Genomic DNA, 11,994 nt, shown 5'->3' with positions numbered 1-11,994 from the left:
ACCTTGAATTAATATGCATATCTATAATCTCATTAATATAATACCTTTAAAATATTTCCATTTTAACTGTACAAGTCATAATACAGTTTTTCCTATGGATTAAATGATAGTTATATAATCTATTATTTATTTGAGTGATATTTGCTAGATATTATTTAAACCCCTTAAATGTATACATAATAATCCTCTCATGTAAGTAATATTAATATTTCCAAAGATGAAACTGATTAAGGACCTTGCTAAAGATCTCAAGACTATAGAAACAGGACTTTGAATTCATGCGGTGTATGTACAGAGTCAGCACCTTAAAAAATATGCTACATAAACAGTCAGGAAGTGCTGAACAACAAGAACAATGAATGGTGACTTGCTCTGCCAAGTGCAAAACATATTTTAAATCTTTAATAATTAAAATAATTAAATATTCATATATGCCAGGTAAATGGACAAGTGACATCCAGATATAGAAAGAACTATAAACAAATATTAAGTAATATATATGCTAATAACCCCATCTTAATTTAGTGAGAGAAACATGACCATTCAATATTTTGGGTTTTTAACAGTTGGATATTATTCTGAAATTAAATGTTAATTGAATTAATAATCAGACATCTCATTAATGAATTTTTTATCAAATTATTTAGATTGAGGAGGTCCCAGTGCAGGTTTGTTTTAAGGGTCTAATGTATGGGATATGGTTGAACCTTTAACCGAGGTAGTGAGTACAGTACCCAATAAGTAGTTTTCAACCCTTGTCCTCATTTCTCCCCCCTACTTCTTGTAGTTACCAGTGTCTATCATTCCCATCTTTATGTCCAGGTGTACTCAATATTTAGCTTCTACTTATAAGTTAGAATATGTGGTATTTGATTTTTCTGTTTCCTTGGTAGTTCTCTTAGGATAATGTCTCACAGCTGCATCCATATTGTTGCAAAGAACGTGATTTCTTTGGGTTTTTTTATGGCTGCATAGTATTCAATGTTATAAATGTGTATTTACCATATTTTCTTTATTTACTCCATCTTTATTTAATCCACCATTGATGGACACCTAGGTTGACTCCATGTCTTTACTATTGTGAATAGTGCTGCAACGAACACATGAGTGCATTTGGCTTTTTGGTAGAATGATTTATATTCCTTTGGGTAAATATCCAGTAATGGGATTGCTGGACAGAATGGTAATTCTACATTTAGTTCTTGGAGAAATCTCCAAAATGCTTTCCACAGTGGCTGAACTACTTTGCATTGCCACCAACAGTGTATAAGCATTATATTTTTCTCCACAGCCATGCCAATATCTATTATTTTCTGACTTTTAAATAATAGCTATTCTGACTGCTGTAAGACTTGGTACAAACTCAAATTCTAAAATAGTAGCTACAAAAATTTCCTAAAATAATACAAATTGTTATTATTTTAAAATTTTACAACGTTGAAGTTTTTTCTAACTTTGTTTCAAAATCCCTAAAATGATTGGGAAGCTCTATATATTCAACTACTCACAATGTAAGGAAAATGAGTGTGGCATAAAAAAACTATAAGCAGAATGTAAAGGTAAAATTACAAACTGAGAAACATTTTACAATTCATATCATAGACAAAAAGGTAACCCTTCAGGTATATAAACAGTTTCTACAAATTAGGTTAAAGCACAATTCAGTTGAAAAATTATCAAAAGCTATGAATGTTCACAGAAACTCTCAAATATATAAATAACGCTTACCATCTCTTGTAAATAAAGAAAGGAAATTAAAATGACATTATTTGTAAATTACTGAATTTTTTTTCTTTTTTTTTTTTTTTTTTGAGACGGAGTCTCGCTCTGTCGCCCAGGCTGGAGTGCAGTGGCCAGATCTCAGCTCACTGCAAGCTCCGCCTCCCGGGTTCACACCGTTCTCCTGCCTCAGCCTCCGGAGTGGCTGGGACTACAGGCACCCGACACCACGCCCGGCTAATTTTTTCTATTTTTTAGTAGAGATGGGGTTTCACCGTGTTAGCCAGGATGGTCTTGATTTCCTGACCTCGTGATCCGCCCATCTCGGCCTCCCAAAGTGCTGGGATTACAGGCTTGAGCCACCGCGCCCGGCCTACTGAATTGTTAAAAGATAAACGTTGGATTAAATTATGTTTTAACAGATATATTCATTCATTATTGATGAGGTTGCACATTGTTAAACACTATATGGAGATCAACTTGGCCATATCTATTAAAATAAAATTACATACACCCCTGTGTCTAGCATTTCAAATTCTGAACAATTTATAATACATATAAACATATTAAAAATAATGTATATGTCATTCTTCAATGCATTACTGTCTGTAATATCTGAAAATGCTTGGAAGCAAGACAGTTTTCCATCAATTAAAATATGAATATTATAAAATGTAAGATGCTCCTCTGTGCCAATATGGAAAGTTTGACAAGATGAATTGCTAAATGCAAAATCAGGGTTTAGAACAATGTGTATAGCATCCTATTGCTGTTAAAAGCAAGGAGTTGGAAGAGAAACATATGTTTGTATTTGATTGTGTACACTTTAAAACATCTTTTGAAGGATCATTAAAATTTAATAAAAATTGTAAGCCATTATTTTTTAAAGTGTTTATTATTTTCTGCTGCAAGGCAAGAGGTGAATTGGTTGGATGGGGTCAGCTATGGGAGACAAGTAATTTTTGCAAATAAACTGGTTATATAGGACAGAGTGAAAATGTTCTATCTTCATACCAGTTTATGTAACTGAAAGTAAATGTGGGTAAAATTATGATCCTTAACCTTTCGTGAAAGAAGAGTACAACGTCTGATGAAAAGTAGAATTATAAATTATTGAACAGAAGAAAATAACATATGTTCTATGACTACTTGACTGCACAATCTTTTTAAAATCTTACCTATGATAAATAAAGCAGATCTTAATTCCTTTTGGATAGCTTTCATCAGCATATACTTTCTTCCTCTTAATGAGATAAAGCAATGATGATAATATTATAGCATATTTACCCTGTAAACTGGTGTTTTGTTAAGGACAAATTTTTCATTGTATAGTTTAGGAAAACAGAAAAGGGGGTGAACAGAAATCAACTTGCATGTCATATCAAAATAAGATGAGTAAAAAGCAAAAGGAGAAGGTAGAACTTAAAATCACAATAAATGTAGATTTCTTTTTCCTTTTCATCTGGCAAGAAGACTAAAATAGATAGTAAAATAAAGAAGACACATTGTGAACTGTATACTGAGAGCTAGTGTTGGACTAACTAAATTAAGCACAGTGAAATTCAGATGAATTCTCTTTTCTGAAATGTAAAATAATGAGGTAGTTAAATAAGTATCAAGATTTGTTGACTCTTCAAGAAAGTATTTAATTTTCTATTTTCAAGTGACAGTGCATGTCAAAATAAGAGGCATAAGGAAAGTATACTTTAAAGGTTTTGAAAAGGAGTATGTTTATTTACAAGCAGTATACATTATATTACAAGTTGTGGGGACTAAATAGGCAAATGTTTCCACATGATTTATATGGCAAATTTACAATCTGTTCTCTTATCACAGTCTCAGTTTTAAACATTCTCTTCCAGTGTCCCCAGAAATCACCAAATGTTTCAAAAATATTGGCTTTCAAGATTCTTTTTTCTTTGTCAGAATAATTGTCTCAAATTTCATTTGGTTTTAGGATGTTTTAAAAAAGTAGTTGTGTTTATGTGTTATGTTCAACTGAAAAATAAAGTGGCTTCAATTATTTTATTAATGATTTATAAATGCATAAGAATTGTCAATTAACGGTATTACATATAACCTTAAGTGTGTATGTGCATGTATATAATATATGCATATATACATATAAATATATAATTCTCATATATATGTATACAGATATATTATATATATAAATAATACATATATTTATATAGAGACAGAATTTTTAGAGAAATGAAGTCTTGCTACGTTGTTCCTGGGCTCAAATGATCCTCACTTTAACCTCAGGCATCTTTTAAAAGGGAGCTAAACTTTAGATGAGAAGATTGTGGGGCAAACAGTCAATGATTTTTTTTTCTCTCATCCAAGGGGTCACAGGACTTTGGCAAGTGTCACCTGTTCCCCACGGTTAGGTATCGAGAGACTGGAAACTAGTTCCATTTCAGGAACTAGAAATCAGTAGTAGGAGTATCATATGCAACATCTGATGAAAAGTAGAAAAGGACTAAGAGCCAAGTGGTTTCAATGGTGACTTTATTCCTACAACAGCATTGTAGGAAGCAGGGTGCATATATTACAATAAATTTTTCGCAAAGAGCCTACGTGAAGAAGCTGTGAGCAATAGTCACCATGTTCAACAGTAGCTGTGAAATTGCCAGAAAACAAAACCAAAGCCAAGGAAAACAGAGCTGAAAGAGAGAGGAAGATGGGCTCCTGATGACATGTTTAAGCACCTGAATCCTGCTGTACCTGAAGCCATGCCATCTCAGAACATCCTGCTAACAACAAACTTCCTTTTGTCTTTTTCTTTTTTCTTTTCTTTTTTTTTTTTTTTTGGTAGGCTTTCACTCTGTTGCCCAGGCTGGAGTGCAGTGGCCCAGTCACTACTCACTGCAGTCCCAACCTCATGGGCGCAGGTGATTCTCCCACTTCAGTTTCCTGAGTAGCTGGGACTACAGGTGCATGCCACCATGCCTGGCTAATTTTTGTGCAGACGAGGTTTCTCCATGTTGCCCTGGATAGTCTTGAACTCTTAGAGTCAAGTGATCCTCCCTTGGTGAGCTTACTATGCTGTGTAGATACATAAATTGATTATCTCATAACAAAGCACAAAAAGAAATATATGATATATAATAATGTAATTTTATTGTGAAAATTAAATATCTGTACATTAAATAGTGAGATTTTGAAAAAATGTATATGAAATTGAAATACTCTCAGGTTTAAGAAGGAGTCGAGCAAATGCCATGTTGGAAAAGTCAGATATGGAATCAGGGCGACAAGAGATTGGAGGTCAGAATCGAAAAAATGAATGACCCCAAACTTTCTTACCTGAAGCCTTCAGCCTAGCATTTCTAAAAGAAAGGTGCTCAGTAGTACTTATATGGATTTATTTGCTAATACAAGCACATCTCATTTTACTGTTTCACTTTGTTGCTCTTCACAGAGCCTGTTTTTTCACAAACTGGAAATTTGTGACAACCCTGCCTGAAAGAAGTCTGTAGAGCCGTTTTCCCAACATGTGCTCGCTTCCTGTCTCTGTCAGCATTTTTAGCAATTTTTTTTTTTAATTTAGATGTGTACCTTGTTCTTTAAGGCATAATTATATTGCACACTTATTTAAAACTGTTTTATGCAGTGGGAAACCAAAAAATTTGTTTTACTCACTTCATCATGATCATTTTATTGCACAGGCCTGGAACTGAACCTGCAATATTTCCTAGGGATGCCTGTATCCCCAAAACTTACGTTTGATGAAGGCAATTTTTAGTAAATTAAATATGGTTCACTTTCAGAAAAGCCGTTTTTAATTTTCAACTATTATTTTATTTGTTAATTCATTAGATATTTTTTAGAATACCAAAAAGTTAAAAGCACAGTATTTTGCATTAGAACATGCAAGAATGAATAAGAAATCATACATGTTTTTAAGTAGCCCATCCACAATTTTTTTAATGAGCTCTAGAATTCAAACAACTGTCCTACCAGTTGTTAGGTTGTAGCATTTGAATTGATTTACTGATTTAATAGGTCAGATAACATTCTCACATACTATCTGAATTCTATGCTACAGCATTTCAAGATAAAATAGGAGTGCATCTTTAATCAATTTTCAGAACTGGAATGTGCATTATGGCAAACATTCCTCTAATACTCTTAGGGAAGTAGGACATTTTAACTCATATAGTGGCTCTAGCCTAATGCCCAGGATAAATAAGAAGTAATAAGATGAACAAATAATTAATATTCATTTTATTTTGACTAATTTTATTGTTTTTAAGATTATAATAGTATACTACAGGCTATAACTAATTTGTAAAAATAAATGTAATGCCAATTGTATGCAGTATGTTATTCTGATACTCTACAGATACAATTTTTTAAAGTGAAATATAGGTAGTGACTTTAGGAACTTTGCTATGCTAGATGAGATGAAACAGAATTGTTCTGACAGGACCAAATGTGCGTTCTCAGACAAGGTCCCTTAGCTGGGCTTGAGTAGTACCTGTTTTCTTTGGGTAAGTTTCCAGTTTGACACTGTGACCATCACTACCCAAAGCTGGCTTTACTATTTATATCAGTTTTTTCTTCTCTGTGGGCATTGAGATTGTAATACCTGAAAGAAAATATGTTTGTAACCATAGAAAATGCAAGGGAGAATGATGTTCACTAAGAGAAGTCTATGCAAAAGATGGTGAGAGTTTTCAAAAGAAAATTACTTCTGGTTGAAATATCAGGATAGATTTCATTGAGAAAGTGCTACATGAGCAGATTGAATTGCCTTGCAGTTGCATTAAAAATACAGCCTTCACATCTTCACACTTTCTGCGAGGCCTTTCTCAAATTATCAAGTAAGTACTGCCCAATTTTTGAGCAATAGCTCTGTCAGTCCCTGTAAGAACTCAGAAATAAGAGCAAACAAATATTTTCCTGCCCTCATGGAGTTTATATGTTTGTCTTAGAAGCTGTGTATTAAATGAATAATTCAACATGGGGGAGATATAACAGAGGAGAAACACAGGGTGCTATAATATTGTCATGCTATCTTTGAAAATGGTATTTCCTCAATATTTCATTTACATTTTATAGTAACTGGAAATAGGGAATTCAAGAATATGCTCAAAAGGGTTGAAAACATGATCTCAAATGCATCATGGCACAGCTAGAATAAGCATCTTGAGAAAATATCCTTCTCAATTGTTCAAAAACTTAGTCTCATGAATGTATTATAATGAGATAATTGAGCATATAGTAATGATTTTTCCTAGACCTTTTCTCAGAAAATGAGACACTTCAAGGTCATTATTTCTAAGTTCTTTTTTGGTTATGGTGTTTATCTCTCTAGGATCTCTCACTTCTAATCTATTACTGCTTAGCTTTCCTCTTCTAAGCAGATACTCCTCAAGTTAGCTACAAGTTTACTGCTGTTCAGACACTGTGCCCCTCTTGCAGCAATCTTCCAAGACATGAAATTTCTAGCAAGAAAGCCTCAGTAACCACGAAGTGTTTCACAGGCTGATGTATGAGGTTCTAGAAAACGGTTGAAAATATCATGATTAAACTGATGAGGAGTATGTATGAAGAGAAATATAGTTTACTATACCATCGTTCGGAAAATAACAAATTCTTTTTTCCTAGTATTTTAACAATGATAGATTTTATTAATTTTAATTTATCATCTCCTCTTTAGATTTGGGCTCTAAGGATAACATAAAGAGGCCAGGATAAATTTGTTTAGCATCAGGCAAGATGTGCATATGATTAAAAATTAGATAAGCATTAATAACAGTCATGATTTCTTGTCGACATATTTGTGTCTCAAAAATATATATCTGCTTCTAATGAGTATATATGAAACATAAGCTATAATTCTGCCCCTTCCTGAGGTCACAGGCATTTTATGGTTCTTCTATGGCTTTGATTACAGTAGTACAGTAAAATATGTTGTTTGTCCCTCTCCTCTCTCTCACACACACACATGCATCTGCAAACAAACACATATACTCATATCCATAACATCAACTATCACAAAATATATTAATCTGAATACTGCTCAAATTTCCATCTAAAAACTCCATGCATTTCAAAAATATTAAGTAAGAGGTGCATTCAGCCCATACTTGAAGGAGGCTGCTAGGTAACATCCAGTGACCTCCCAAACTCATCTCACATTCTCATCCTGATGATCAAACTTCAAATCAGGCATTCCCATTTATCAGGGTCTCATATTTAGCAGCATTCAGGTAAGCTAGGTTTCTATCATAAAACATAAAAGAGGCCGGGAGCCGTGGCTCGTGCCTGCAATCCCAGCACTTTGGGAGGCCGAGATGGGTGAATTACCTGAGGTCAGAAGTTCGAGACCAGCCTAACCAACATGGTGAAACCCCATCTCTACTAAAAATACAAAAATTAGCTAGGTGTGGTGGTACATGCCTGTAATCCCAGCTACTTGGGAGGCTGCGGCAGGAGAATCGTTTGAACCTGGCAGGTGGAGGTTGCAGTGAGTCGAGATGACTCCATTGCACTCCAGCCTAGCTGACAGAGCAAGACTCTGTGTCCAGAAAAAAAAAAAAAAAAAGACAAAAAGATAAAGCAAGAGTTAAAACTCATTAAATATCAGAAACTTCACCTCTGTTCAATAAACTAAATATTACTGCTACCACATTCTCATCCATGATGTTCAGATGAGCATTACTAATATTCGCATTGACATTTCTTTGCTCTTTATTTATTTTTTTAATTTTCGGCCCAAACTCTTCCTACTGACCTCATCTTTCTTTAGCATTTTCATTACTTATAAAAGTTACAAGCAATTCCACTGTTCTGGTAATCATTTTGTCTTTTTGAGGTGACTTTGCACATTTGGTCTCACATCCATGATTAGTTATTTCATGTAACACTTATATGACAATCTTACTGATCTCATTTTATAAATCTACGTAATGGGCTGACTTTTCCTAGTGAGTAACCTACAGTCATTATATTGTTTGAAGTTGAGTCTTTTCTTTTTGCCAATAGGAATTACTTGCCTTTATCTTATAAGATGCTTTAGCCGTATGTTGAGATAAAATTTCAACAAGGTTTTAAATAAACTGATTAATAAATAATCATCAAAACAGCCATATCCAGTAGTCTATATTGTGGGTATTAACATTTTTAAAAGCCATATTAATAAAAGTAAATTATATTTCGACAATATATATTTGATAAAATATTTCATTGAACCAATATTTCTAAAAGCGTACCATTTCAACATCTAATCAATACAACATTATTAATGATATATTTTAACTTTTTCATACTAGTATTTAAAATCTAGTGTGTATTTTATACTTAAAGCACATATCAATTTAAACCAGCCATATTTCAAGTGTTCAGTATCCACAGTGGCTACATTAGTGAGGATAGCCTCAGAAATACAAAAATGACCCCAATTTGCAAACTTGAAAATTTTCATAAATGATTACCTTAGTTCTTTTGTAATGATTTGTATATTCTTTTTTATATTTGAAGATTAAGTAGCTTTGACATATGATAATTGATTTTGTGACAGCCTCTCCATAAAATATCATCTTCAAATATATGGGAAATAATTTAGTTTTATTTATCACTATTTTCTCTCTATTAAAGTATTTTTATATTATAGTAGCTGCTCTAATGTATCAAAAATATACATTTATTTGATTGAATACACGCAGGCAATGTCTATTTTTCACATCTTATTTAATGTAGTGTTTAAACATTTGTAATAGCATTACCTGGTCCAAATTTTTCACTTGTAGATTTTAAAGTATTTCAAAAGGATTCCAAATGAAAAATTTTGAGTGTTCATTTCAGTATTCAATCTTTTTTAAAATTAAGTGATTATATGAACAAAAGACTTTTATTGTATCATGAAATAACAGCTTAATGTCATTTTTGAAATTAGAATTTTAGGAAGCTTGTATTGCTTGAATTTATATTCAAGACACTGTATAATTTTTGTGAAGACCTTTAAGCTGTCCTCAGATAACAGGAATAGATATTTAAATTACTTTCTTTTATTTTAGGTAGTAATCAACATCATAAAATTCTGAAAGACTGGTATGTGGCATGCAGGCAAATATTTTCAATTCAAATACCTGGTGTGTTTTGGTGAGATTACGCTTAATTGGAACAGTAGATTTTTGAAAGATATTCAATATCTCGTATCAGAAGACAAATTTTATTCACTATGAACAAATTCCAAAGATAATAAAAAACTCTTTTGCTAAACCCTGGTATAATATTATTTGTCTGATATTTTATCATGATTAGCACTCTTTGAACATTTTTAGTTTAAGGACCCATGATTTATGTATCTTTAAATTACTTATAAATATACTTAATAAAGTGTTTTTACATAACACACTGTCTTTAAATATGGATAAATGAAACATGATATATTAGGTAATGAAATTATTAACTTTTAAAACAATCACTTCATAAGAGAATGACCCACATGAACAACATCCTTGACCTCAACTTCCTCTTCTGTAAATTGACCTATAAGGAAACAGTATTTTCTATGATAACTTTTTACCAGGACATCATCTGTTCTTAAAATATTTCTGTTTGTATGTTTTAATAAAATGCTCTTCAAATGATTAATAAAATATTCATTTTAATTATAACCATTATTATATCATCAGACAAACTTTCTTCTCATTATATTTAAATTTAGTTGAAAAATAATGTACTTACTGAAAATGTACATTATACTTTTAGAAACATTAATACAAAACAATGAAATGTATATAAAGAATAATTTTTTTAAGTAATTTTTATTTCTAATTTTTATAGGTATACAGTAAGTGTATATAATTATGAGTTACATGAGATATTTTGATACAGGTATCCAATGTGTAATAATTACATCAGAGTAAATGTGGTATACATCACCTCAAGCACTTATCCTTTGTGTTACAAACACTCTAATTAAACTCTTCATTATTTTAAAATGTACAATTAATTTGTTTTTCACTGTAGTCACGCTGTTGTGTTAGCAAATAGTAGGTCTCATTTATTCTTATTTTTTTGTACTAAAAATACTTGTAATTACAGAATAATTTTAGAAATCATGTGGATAGAATGAATAAAATGTTGCCTTTCGGTGGCGACTGTAATCCTTATACATGTAACTACCACATTTGACAATACTTAATTCCCAAGAAAGCAAACATTCATATTAAATTAAATTAACATTTTATAGTGCAAAATTTATTTTGTTTCAATAATTTGGTGCGTGTACAGTGTAGTTTCCATAAAGTTATTTATTTTTATTTATTTATTTATTTGTTTAATAAACAGAGACCAGGTCTCATTTGGTTGTCCAGGCTCGTCTCAAACCTCTGGGCTCAAGACATGCTCCTGGCTTGTCCTCCTAAAGTGCTAAGATTGCAGGTGTGAGTCACCACACCCAGGCTATAAAGTTTGAATACCTTTATATGCTAAATAAATATCAGACACAAAAAAAGAAAAAATAAATCACTATGGCTTTTTTAGAGCAGAGAGTAAATAAGGTGTTTATTGAATGAATGTATGATTAACATAAGTAAATGTCTTTATGATATTAATCAGTTGATTTTAAATACCCAAACGAATAACAAGGTTGTTATTTATCTTTAAGTGAATGTGGGACTTTGCAGACATGATGGTGTATTTGTTATCATGGGCCTAGTGGAAAGGTGAAGAACAAAATCTTGTTAATGTCTACATAGCTTCATATTGGGTGTTTTAACAATCCATCTTCAGAAGAAGAGATGGCATTTGTTTGTAGACCTCTAGGAGATTGTGACAAGCTAGGGTGAGGATTTGCAAAGCACGGAAGAAAGAGTAACTGCAGGCTTAGAAAGGTAGAGTTTACAGAGTTGAGTGTGAACGTGTTAGAAAAGCCACAGGAATGGGGCAAAACAGCTATTATCTTATATCAGTTGCTTTCTCAAGAGGAAAGTAAGAGAACAAAATTTAGCCGTTGAATGGTCAATTCTCAACCAGTAAATATGGCACTATGCAATTTGCAAAATATCTAGGTTTTTGTGTTATTAGTCTGCTCTCACACTGCTATACAGATATTAATTAATAAAGAGAAGAAGTTGAATTGATTCACAGTTATGCATGACTGGGGAGGCTTTAGGAAACATAATTATGATGGAAGGCGAAGGGGAAGCAAGGCACATCTTACAAGGCTACGGGCAAGAGAGAGAAAACATAGGGGAAACTGCCACTTTTAAACCATCAGAACTCCCTCACTATCAGGAGAACACCATGGAAGAA

The sequence above is a fragment of the Trachypithecus francoisi genome, unplaced genomic scaffold (assembly GCF_009764315.1).
Source record: "Trachypithecus francoisi isolate TF-2019V2 unplaced genomic scaffold, Tfra_2.0 Lachesis_group1, whole genome shotgun sequence".
In the NCBI taxonomy this organism is placed as follows: Eukaryota; Metazoa; Chordata; class Mammalia; order Primates; family Cercopithecidae; genus Trachypithecus; species Trachypithecus francoisi.
Note: the sequence above shows the minus strand (reverse complement) of the source record.